Source organism: Strigops habroptila, chromosome 2 (assembly GCF_004027225.2).
Source record: "Strigops habroptila isolate Jane chromosome 2, bStrHab1.2.pri, whole genome shotgun sequence".
NCBI lineage: Eukaryota > Metazoa > Chordata > Aves > Psittaciformes > Psittacidae > Strigops > Strigops habroptila.
The window spans coordinates 97,308,718-97,321,036 of record NC_044278.2 but is presented as its reverse complement, the minus strand read 5'-3'; positions in this window follow the sequence as shown (position 1 = coordinate 97,321,036).

Sequence of the window (12,319 nt, the reverse complement as noted above, 5' to 3'; positions counted from 1 at the left end):
CTGGGTTCAGTTAAAATAAATCAAAACACACTCAGTGTAGCTGAAATCGTCTTGAAAGCAGAAAGGCAGTTGCAGTGTAAATCTGTGGGGGTGGAGGTGATGAATTATACTGTGAAAGAAAATGAAAACCAGATGGCACTTGCCAAACAGCAACACAGTGCAATTATGCATAGTGGAGGCACAACCACACAGCACGTATACAAACCTGTTACCTAGGTCCTCACCAGACTGCTGAGCAGAGTGAAGTTTCAGTTTTGCTGAGGTGTCTGGTGCATCAGGGTTTTGTGAGATGAAGACAAAGCAGCAGCTTGCGCTGAATGAGCCCAAGGTAGAGATGAGATGATGGACAGGCAGTTTGCCAGGAGCTCCCCAGCATGGATGGCTTTGCCCAGAACTGCTGCAGGGTTTGGAGCCCTCATCAGCGCCTGCAGCCAGGGATAAAATTGTCACTGACAGCTACAGCAGAAACAGAATTTCATCACAAGATCGCAAGTTTGGAAGGGACCTTAAAGATCACCTAGTTCCAACCCCCCTGCCATGGGCAGAGAAACCTTCCACTAGAACAGGTTGCTCAAAGCCCCATCCAACCTGGCCTTGGACACTGCCAGGGATGGAGCATATACCACTTCTCTGGCAGCCTCTTCCACTATCTCACCACCCTCGTAGTAAAGAACTTCTTCCTTATATCTAATCTGAATAGTTTCAAGCCATTACCCTTGTCCTATCCCTACATGTCCTTTTAAAAAGTCCCTCTCCAGATTTTTCGTAGGGCCCGTTTAGGCACTGGAAGCTGCTCTAAGGGTCTCCCTGGAGCCTTTTCTTCTCCAGGCTGAATAAGCCCAACTTTCTCAGCTTGTCTTTGTAGGAGAGGTGCTCCAGCCCTCTGATCATCTTCATGCCCCTCCTTTGGACTCATTATGCAAATACACCACATTTCTTTTCTTGTTGCCAATATGAGCCCATTTACTAGAATCATAGCAATCACAAGCAGATACAACCTGGTAATGAGGGGTTGACGTCAGAGCTGGGTTGGTTTGCTGCTCCAGGCCATCTACAGTTTACAAGCTGGGGACCAAAGCTGCAAGTGAACAGAGCTTTTGCACAGTGAGTTATTGCTTATTAAATGTTGTTGTTTGAATTTCTTTTAAAGTAGATTTCCAATCAACAGATGAGTCATTCCCCTAATCCTCTTTATTTTGCCAACAGACAAGTAAAAAGGCCCAGCTGATATAGTTTGGCATATTTCCATTTTATGATTCAATTTACGATTATAATTGTTTGTTGTTCTGCTTTGTTTCTGTGAAATTGATGGATTACAATAATTATTTTGCATATCATATTTCTCTTTTAGTCTAGAAAGGTATTTGGAGCAGTTTTCCTGCAAGTGAACCGCAGTAGGGGCATGCCATTTTTATTTAGAGATATGTAGGTTAATCTTTATTATCAACATCTGCTATTAGCAACATTAAAAAGGAAAATCAATTCCCAAGAAATTCTTTCTGGGCTCTTTCCCATCAGCTAAAAGGTCATGGCACTGCAGAGTTAAAACCTCATCATCTCTACATGACTATTCTTGCGGGGTTTCTTCCAGTTAAATGTCTTGTGAGATGGTCATATGAGTGCTTTATGACTGAATTAAGCAATTTATAGAAGATATATCTCCTCTGGATGGAATTTTCCACCCTGCAGCCGAGATGCAGTAACTGACAGCATGTGTGGTGCAAAGGAAGGTACAAGTCAAAACAGGAGAGGCTAACAGATCATGTAGGTCTATGTTTGTAGGGGTTCTGCCGTGCTGTGGCTCTGCAAGGTGCTCAAAGTGAGAATGTTTGGTCCATTCACATTGCAAAACAGACCCAACCTTCAACTCAGGTGAATCATAGAATCAACTAAGTTGGAAAAGACATTTAAGATCATCAAGTCCAACTGTTACCTGGTTCTGCCAAGTCCACCACTAAGCCATGTAACTAAGGGCCTCATCTACGTGGTTTTGAACACTTCCAGAGAGGGTGATTCCACCACTTCCCTAGGCAGCCTGCTCCAATGCCTGACCACCCTTTTGGTGAAGGAATTTTTCCTAATATCCAGTCTAAACATCCCCTGGTGCAGCTTGAGGTCATTAGCTCTTGTTCTATCACTTGTTACTGGGGAGAAGAGACCAGCCACCTCCTCGCTCCATCCTCCTTTCAGGTAATTGTCTGTTGCATGTCACAACATAGAAAGCCTCTCCATGGCAAAACCTTCCAGACGAGATCTCTCATCTCACCACGTTGTGCAGGTGAGGGTCTAATAGGTCTGTTAGCTACTTTTCCTGCAAGCCCCTCCCACAGAGATGGCTAGGGGCAGGCACGGCAGCGTGCCTCCGCCTGTGAGCTGGTGCTGAACTGGGATGTGCAGCTCTTGGCACAAATGAGCAGAAAGGGAGTGACACGAGTCATACCCAAGATTACACACCCTCACTCACTGCCAGGAAGCAGACATTTCCATTGGATGCTGTTAGTTTAATCCACCAAAAAAAAAAAAAAAATTATATATATATATATACATCTGGCAGGGAAGGAATCTTATGTCTTTCAAGTCAAAGTGCCTCCTGGGACTTCTCCTGGGGAGCAAAATTCATGCCCCACCTCCTGCTCAAGGTCCCATCCAAAATTATGGTTTCATCTTATGCAAAACACCCTGGGTTTTTTTGGCAGAATACTTACTTGAAAATTAATACTGCAGCACAATCATGGAAATTCCTCTCTTTTTAATAGGATTTTCTGCCTGGCTAATAAATAAATTGTCTTTCAAGTGAAAGCTGCCTCTGATTCTGTTCTCCCCTGGATTCCAGCCCAGCTAAGAGAGAAGCAAACTCCAAAGAAATTTTGCTCTCTCTGACAATGATCAATGCTGTTGAGTGATGGGTAATGGCAATCTCATTATTTATTTATTTATTGATTTGCCATCATTAATCTCTATTACATTGCTGCCTGCTGTCTCTCCCTACTGGTTTAAAAGGAATGTTACAATTTGCCTTGTTTTTTTCTTCCCAGTGCTTTCGCCACCCACCTCTTTTGTTGTTTTCCTTGACGTTGTTGTTGTTGTTGTCTTCTGTCTTCTAGCCCTGGTAACAGTTTTCTGCCATCATCATCCCTTATCTGGTTTAGAGTTAGCTCTTGCAGTCCTTTTTCCCTAGAGGTGGGTGAATAAGTGGAAAAATGGGTCTAACAATAAATGAAAGCAGCAGGGCTACACACCCACCAGAGTAAAATGCTGACTTAACCAGCACTGCTTTAGGCAATCAAAGTTTCTTCCTATTGGTCACAATCTCTACAGGTCATTGTGCTGTGTAGACACAAGCTCCTCAGATAAACAATTACACACTTTGATTTATTTGTGAGGCAACGAGCACTGCAGCAGCTCTTCTGAACATAGATGATAATTCACTTCTGCCACTGCCTTGTGCTGTGCTAATATGAAAATGCAGTGATGGTTTTGTTTGTTTGTTTTTTGTAAGGAGATTGATGCTAAATTTCCCCCAGCAAATCCAACAGGATCATTGTGGTTTAAGATAATTGCATAGCTTAGCATAGTTGTAAAACTGCAGTTGATTCTGGCACTGGGAGCTTGCCTTTGATGTGCCTCAGGTTCATCTCCTGAAATTGAGTGCCAGTTTGTTCAACGATCCATCATTTATTTATTTATTTAAGTTTAAGATAATCATGATCAGTTTCTAAGGCTCTATGGACCTGCCATAATAAATTACGCAAAAATACCATTAAGTTAAAATTCAGCAGTTCAGCCAGCCAGCTATCTACCTCTGCTGTCAGCTGGAAAGCATGTCTCTACCTCCTCTGAAAACCTTCTCTCATAAATGTCTTCAGCAGCATGCCTGGAAAATCAGCAAATTTGATGTCTTCCATAGGAAAAGAGGAATAACTTCCAGAGCCATCAAACGTAACACTTTGCAAGTGCTTTGTTTTTCCCAGTTTCTAGGTCCTAGAGCTTCTTATAAGATGTAATTTCTTGGTATTTCAGGCCCAGTCCAGAGAGGTCCTTCGTGTGCACGCAAAACTGAGAGTCTAAGAGGACATGGCACTCCAAATGCAAATTAATGAACATGGAGAATAAGTAAAACTGCAAGAGATGGCCACAAATATATTCTCTCTGCTTTCCCTGTCAAACACCATACACTCCAAGCAGGCTCTGAAGCACTGAACACAGCTCCGGAGATGCCAATATTGGGTTTGCATGGCAAGTTTTTGGTAGTGCGGGCGCTACAGGGGTGGCTTCTGCAAGAAGAAGCTAGAAGCTTCCCTCCATGACTGGCAGATTGTTTCTATGTATTCAGGGATTTCAAAATCAGAAGCAGTAGTAGGGTCATCTATTATTAACTGTGGCTGTATATTGCCATTTCTAACGTGGCTTTGCTGAAACCTTTAAAATAATCCAGCTTTCAAAGCTTGCAAGAGCACTAAAAGGTTATTCAGGGGTCAGGAAGCACAATCCAGAGAACTGAAGTGGAAGAGTCTGTAACTAGTTTTGATGAAATTATCGGCATACCTAATTAAATCACATGTATACATGCTGTATGTTTCAGCAAAGTTGCATTTAAGCTGCTTTACTTCTTGAAAGACAACAACTCCATCTTTCCCACAGGTGAATATGGTTTAGATATGTTCGTAGGTAAAGCAGACACAGCAGCTGCAGGTTTAATTAAATGTTTGCCTAATCACATAAAAAGACAGTGATATATTTTCATAGCATCTGGCAGTTTAACCATTCACTAGTCATCCTATAATTAGCATGCTGGTGAATTTAATAGAAGACTGTCCTAATGCAGTGCCAGATGGTCCTTCTAGCTGACAGGGGGAATGACAATTTCTGCCATGTTTACTTCAAGGGTAGAACAGTCAAAAAGATCCTTCTTAGAGCACAACGCTGATGAGGTAAGAGGTTACCTTTGCTGTCCTCAGAAAGCAGTGGCTTTGAATGTTGCTATATGGAGTAAGTATGATTTATTAACTTCCATGAAAAGTTTTGCTTGGCTTTCCATGTTTATTTCTCCTGTTTTGTAAAGACATTAACTTGCTAGGTTTGCAGAAGAGCTTTCTATAAGTCAGTGCTAGCATCCCAAGGTCCTGTGGGACAGGAGGAGGTGGGAGACATAAAAGCAGTGATGAGAAAGGTCTGCTCTGCAGCGAGGCCTGTGAGTTGGCCCCTGATCGTCTCAGTGGAGTCTTAAATTAGCCCAAACACTACACAAGTGACTCTTTGCTACAGCTCCATTCATTAGAGAAATTAAATTACAAAAACAGCTAGTGAAATGGCAAGGACACTAAAATGAGGAATATCCATGGAGAAGAAAATTAAAAGACAGAGATGTTTTTGCTGTTGATAAATTAAGACAATTATTATGTAGCCAGTGGAGAATTTCAATAAACTTTAGCATCGTTCTGGAGTTTAGTGGAATAGTAGTGCAATAATAGACTTTAATGGAATTAGTAGTCAGACTATAGCAATCTTGTTATCAAAGGATGTCTCGTAACTAAGAACCTCTGGGAGAAGATATCACGCATGACAGATAAATCTCAGTGGTTCTTTCATTTTGAAGCTGGATGCAGCCTGGTAGGCCAAAGACTCCTTCATAAGAGGTATCGATTATGTTCCAGCTGAGCTCCGACTAACGTTTTGAACATTAAAGCTTGCTGATTGGTTTTTCATTCGGCCTATGTCTGTGCAATTCATTTCTCTTAAATAATAAAAATTTGATTGATCCATCCATCTATATTGTCAAAATGTCAATGTAGGGACTCCTTAAAGACACTTACCTTATCCGCATGAACAACACACTCCATATTAATACCCTAAATCCCCCTCTACAGAGAATAACTGCTAGTAATGTGAGGCCCTTTCAAAATGTATCCAGACTGATGGAGATCTCAAACTACCTGTATGGACTCCCACAGAGATCCTGACTGGAAGACCATGCATCGAGGATTAGTGATCCATGTAACAGTGAACCTGTGGAGGCGTCGGTCAGTGCTGTGCATACAGCATCACCTGCAGGCCTGTGCCATGCTCCATATCTCCCTCCGTGCAGGGCAGACACAGCCGGGTGATGGTGATGGAGGAGCCTGCAGGGAGCTCGCACTTCGTATCAGCAATTACACACCTGCATGGCTTTGCCTTTACCTCAGTGCAGCAACAAGTTCTCATACAAACATCCTCTCTGAGGTACAAAATACAAATTGAGTTATTTTCTTTTAAGAAAATCCTCAAATGACCAGAATGGACTAATCCTTCCTACCAGTGGGGTCTACATTGCATGCTGCATGTGGATGGGAGGCCTGTCCAGTGCTGCACAACTTGAGGTTCCCAGCAACTAAAGGGATATAAGATGAACTACTATACTATTCTCTTTCTTTATACTGTTAGCTCTAATAAGTGGTATTTTAATGATACTTTAGAGAATCTGGATGTCTTTCTTATTGCGATCATAACCTCCCAGTGAAAAACACTTGTTGCAGTCAGCAGGTCCCAGTTAGAAATGCCTTTCTGGAGAAAGGCCACTGGCTGGCCAGCAGACACTCAGTGGTGGGGTCAGCTGCAAGGTGTGTAGCCCTGGTGGCTCCTGTGGTGGTTTGGAAAAGCGAGGAGGGGACAGAAGGGTTGGGGGTCCAGCCGATGGTGACTGCTGAGGCAGGGAAAGGGGCAAAAGGGGCCCATGATCCTCTGATGCCAGGAAGATGCACCTTCCTCTCTGCTTTCCAACTGTATCAGGAAAGAAACCTAACTGAACTCCCTTTCGGGTACGTGGAGGTAGGGAAAGGTGTATCTAACATGAAAAGGTGTGTGTGCCTGAGATCTGAGAGTACTCAGCCATATCTCTATACATTTTTACAATTAATATTTCATTCTGAATATAAAACAGATATTTTCCAGGTTAATGGATGTGATGGCTTGCAGTTTTCCATGCGCGGCCACTGCTGAAGTCAAATGAGTGACACCATTAGAAATTGAAGCTGCACCTCAGTGATCCACAATCCCCAGCCCTCTGACCAGAGACCCACAAAAGCCTGTCACATTGCTTTCAATCACAGAAAACTATACATGTTGCTCTCCTGACAGAAGAGCTACAGCCTCAAAAAGCTCTTTATTGCTCAACGGTGGAGGAGGACTGAGGTGCATACTGTGAACAGCAGCAGTTTCCAGGATGTGAAGAGATGAAGACTGGCAATATCCCAGGGAGAAACTGCAATGCTGATGATACTGAGAGAGGAGACAAGGACAAAAGAGGAGGTAAGGATTTTCTGGAGAGGTGGAACGAGAGCAGAGTACTGTATGGGCTGACTGAAAGTAATTTTTCACCCAAATTGTGCTAGCAAACTTGCAGGCATGAGAGAGGTTTGAGAGAGAAAGTGTAAGAATCAAAACGTAAAAGCACGTTGAAGGTCTGAAGTAAGGTGGGGAATAGTATTGTGTTAGATTGTGGTACAGTCATTCAGAATACTGTTTCTGGCTCAGAAACCTTTTCCAGAAGGTATTCAGCTGGAAATTGGCTTGTCAATTCAGCCAAAAAGTATCTGAAAGGCAGTATCTTATCCTCTCCCATCCTTCATGTTTCCACAGAGAAAAGATACAAAAGAAAAGACGAAAATTACATGAGCCAAGTAAGTTTCCCCTTTGGCTCTTCCTGAAAAAATTAAAAAGAAAAACTTCTTGGAAAACAGCTGTCTGGGTGAATATAGTTTCACAGAATGAGCTATGCCACTTAATAGTCAGCAGCCGAGGTTTCCAGCAGCCCAGGTCCCAGTAAACCAGCTATTCATCTGCTAAAAGCAGCTTATCTTAGTTAACTCAGGGAGGGAGCTAGCACACAGGAGTAGAGCCAAGAAATCACTGTAAAATTTTTATTTCTGGCTCTCTGCCCTTCCAGGACTCTCTCACAACCCCAGTTTCCTCAGGGAAGTATTTTGGCAGAGGGGATGCTCATAGAACCTGGGATGTGAACCGTGTGGGCTGCAGCCAAGAGCCCCTTCATTTGCTCCTTGAGTCTTGCCTTGTTTTAGCTCTCCCTCTGTCCCTGCCCCTGCCCCTGGGATGGCTTCAGGGTCCTGTTGATAGATCCAGGGGTCTGATTAGTTTGTGCAGTCATGGCACTATTCATCTGAACAGTTACAGTTATTAATAGCATCACCAGCTATCTCCTGCATCATATGAAAAACACACTAAAAGTCATGGAAAAAATAATCTGGTTAGCATTGGAATATATCAAATTATTTCAAAGATTTTTCCAAAACATTCTTAGGGAAGCTGGGCTAATGTGGCTGCCATACTCCATTGCCTTACGTTGATCATTCCCATGGAGGGTAATAAGGTTTCAAATCTGCTGTTTAATTTGCAAATGTCTAGTGCTGAGTGATGGAAGTTGCTATAGACATCGAAGTTATTAAACATCGGTAGAACATTAGGCATTAAGGCTCTGTGTAATAGAAAATGGCTTGGTTTTTTTCATTGAGATTTTAAATTTCAACTGTTGCTTTTAAACATCTGTGTCTCAGTCCAATTTAACTCATAATTCTATTACATATTTTGTAAGAAGCATTCATAGAATAGATTTGATTTATTACTACCTTATGTAGTTGGCAGAGACAATATAACTCTGTTATGATGATTCACAGAAACACTGCAAATATAATGCATTCATAGATTATTTCTTATTGATGTGAAAATCCCAGTTAAGCTCACCTGAGCTGTGAGAATACAGAATTGGCACACATTTCCCTGCTAGTAAACAGCAAAACTGCGTAGTCTACTGAGAGACATACTGGCAATTAGTCTGCTGAAGGGTTAACATTTGCAAGGTAATACTAATTATCTCACAATTCTTTTAGAAAATTTCAGTGTTTAGAACAAAAAAAAGAAAAAAAATATATTCAGTTATACTTATTTCCCAATCTGCAACTATTCATTCTTTCATTTAATTTGAGCCAGAAATATTAAAAAAAGAAAAGCTGCATCACTGTGTCACTTGCATAAGCTATGCTATTTGTTGATCCCACCCATAGGAAGACACAAAAGAGACCACTATTCTCATCACCTCTGTCAGCTATAGAAGAACTCAGACGTGTAAGTCAAAATTAGACATATCAAAGCACCTTTGATCACTTCATTGTCTGTCAAGTCCTCTCCAAAGCCAGCACTGTCTGCTGTAATGGATTGTATTACTTTCAAATGTCATATTTAATGTGTTTTCCTTCAGATCCCTGATACTGTCTGAGGTGCTGACTGTGTAGCACAGTGCTGAGAGTCTTGCAGGTGGGTCTATTAGTTTCAGTGTGTTCCTGCTTCTCAACAGCATGTGGTTTAATTGCGGAATTGGTGAAGCAAGGGCATCACAAGAATTCATCTGTGTTTTTCTGTATGTGTGCAACCACAAAGTCATCCTGCAGTGAAGATTTGAATGAGTTATGGGACCATAAAAAAAATACTTCATTTCACAAGGCTATCAACTCTTTGTCATGAAACAAAAACACCTGCCAGAAGAGTTTTATTTTTACTTGTTAATCACAGCACAAATAGGCATGGGACAAGCCATCATTTAAAGGGATATTTTTATGCAGCAGGCATGCTGCAGAGCATCTGAGGAACCATAGTCTAAATTTAGTTACTAATTAGAAAAACACTTTTCACAGATGTCATTAATCACCCAACAATCTGAGAACTGTCTCTTTTAAAAAGGAAATGCTATACCCATTAGTAAAGTACCCATCACAGGATTTGACTTCTCTTGTCCAATAGCTCCAGCAATGGGTCTTTACTCATGTAACTTGGTTTCCACTGATAAAATTCATTCTTAGCTACCTTAGGCTAATAGTGAAATTTCATCCTTGGTCAGAAATCCCACTGAAGAAACTCCAGAAATGCATAATGAGCCAGCATTCTTCCATCACATCCCAGAGTTTTATGAAATTTCCCTTTATTTTCTGTCTTTCAGGCTGTTAGGACACAATCAGATCTTAATTTCATATTTTTCTCTAATTATGTGTGATTCAGAAACTTCTTTTTTCATACATAAGAGCTAAAATGCTGAGGTATTCACATTGTTCCGGGAGGCAGGTCCATGAGAAGTCATTTATAGCATAAGGAAAACAGCAAAGTTGACACCTAGAGATGATTAAGTAAGTTGGAATAAAACTGCAGTATGGAGAACATGATAAAAGTTACCAGTGGTGGGAAAATGGCTTTCCGTGCCACATGAAAATATTGAAGAATTTTCAAAGAAAAGAATGTCTCAAATATTTCAACCAAGAGAAAAACCCTGGTTTTATATGTTACAGTGATGATTTATGTGAGCTGTGGTTCAGTGGCCATATGCACTCTGGGTTTTTTCTTTGTGCTGGGTCATATTTCCCACGGTGTCTCATTTTGGAGAGGAAAATGGCTCAAGAAACTTTTGAAGGATTGTGTGGCCACAGGCACATTTCAGGAAATGTAAAGTGTACCTGGATACCCTGGAAATGGAAAAGTATAAGGACATGGGACATCTGTTCTGCAGCACCGCTGAGACGCACTACTTATACATACCCCAAAACACTGGTTACTTGGCCAACCCTTTATTCCAAGCTTTCATCCTTAGGCTCTCACTTTGCCAAAGAAAAATATATATTATGTGTGGGAAAGCCTGTTCTTTCAGGGGAAAAAAAAAAATAAATCTCAATTTTGAGTTTTGACAGATTTTTTTCAGCTAGCCGTGGAAAACCTGAATGACACCTATCAACAAAATCCATGTCTCCCTCACTGTTTGGTTTTGGGGTTTAGTGTTTTGGGGTTTTTTGTGTTTTTTTTTTTTTTTTTTTTTTTATTATTATTATTTTGATTTTTTTTTCCTAAATAAATTTCAACCGATTTCTAGGTATATTGTTGACTATATTTTAGAAGAAACTCGCTGAAACAAGGATATGGTAAATACTAAACAAAGGCTTTAAGATCTGTCTTCAGGGTCATGGCAATGGAAAATATTTGCAGAGCAAGTCAATCACATTTCTTAGGGAGATGAAAAGTGCAAGGATTTAATGATTATTGATTCTTAAAAATCCCAGAGACTTAAAAATCCCAGACTGACATTGGTTTACTAAGACAGACTAAGCTGGCTGTGCAAGCTTCCCTTGTCGTTAATGGAGACAAAAAGATACCTTAAGGAGATTCATTCTATCTACTCAGATATCTTTTCTAGATATCTGGGTCAAATACCCTGGTTTAAAAACCATTCAGGGCCATTCACTATGAAGAGAATTGGGAAGCAGTGAGGGAAACTGAACATTTTTGCTCACTGTTTGTGTAGGAAACACTTCTGGATTTCCTTCACTCAAAAATGTATCAATGCTAACGTTTTGCTCATAGAAAATGATGCACTTCTCCATTGTCTGATAATCACAGCTCTCTCCAGGGACACATCTTGCACAAAAAATTTCTGAGCATGAGATCAGCTATGTCTGTTCATTCAGGTTTTCTTCCACAGGTATCCAACCTACATTTTTGTCTCATCTATATACACACAGCTATAATTTAAGTAAACACAGTGACATGTACCTGCATTTTCTGCTTTGGGAGATATCTATAAAAGGAGTTTTCTTTGGCTTAATTTAAGCAGTTTAAAATTAAAATTAATCTGGTGCAAATCTTCCTAATTATTGGTCTGGGGATTCTTTAAGATGAGTTTGCTGAAAGGACTTAATCTTTGAAACCTAAGGCATGTTGCTTCACCACAGTAATTTACATATATACAGCAGTATCGTTTCTGTTCCCTGGCTTAGAAGAACATCTCAGCAAGTATCAAGTGTTCAAGGTATAACTTCAGTATCAGAAAACTCACTTTCTTTCAGTATTTTCTTACATGGACAGTCACTTCAGTGAATATTCTGACTTACAAAGCCACTTACTAGTACACTCTCTGAAAACAAATCCAAACTCAACCAAAGAGGATTAGCCCCTCTCTGCCCTGTGAGGTGGCTGTTCTGCTCCTGGCATTTTTCATCTCACTTGCAGCTTTTAGTTTTTGAGATTCATGGCTCAGTTCCCCTGGAAGCCAAGTTCATATATATCTGTATGCAAGAAACTCAGTAAGAGAGACGAGAATGGGTTGTCTGCTAATATAAACACAGCCATGTATGGTAAGTGGCACATAGTTGTTTATATCATACAACAGACAAAAAACTGTAAATCAAAAGAAAATAAAATTGTTGGTTTTGCCATTTCCTTTTACCTAAAAGTACTTATGCAGATGCATATTTTAGGATTAGGCAAGAAGATAAGAAGTACTTTGTACACTTTT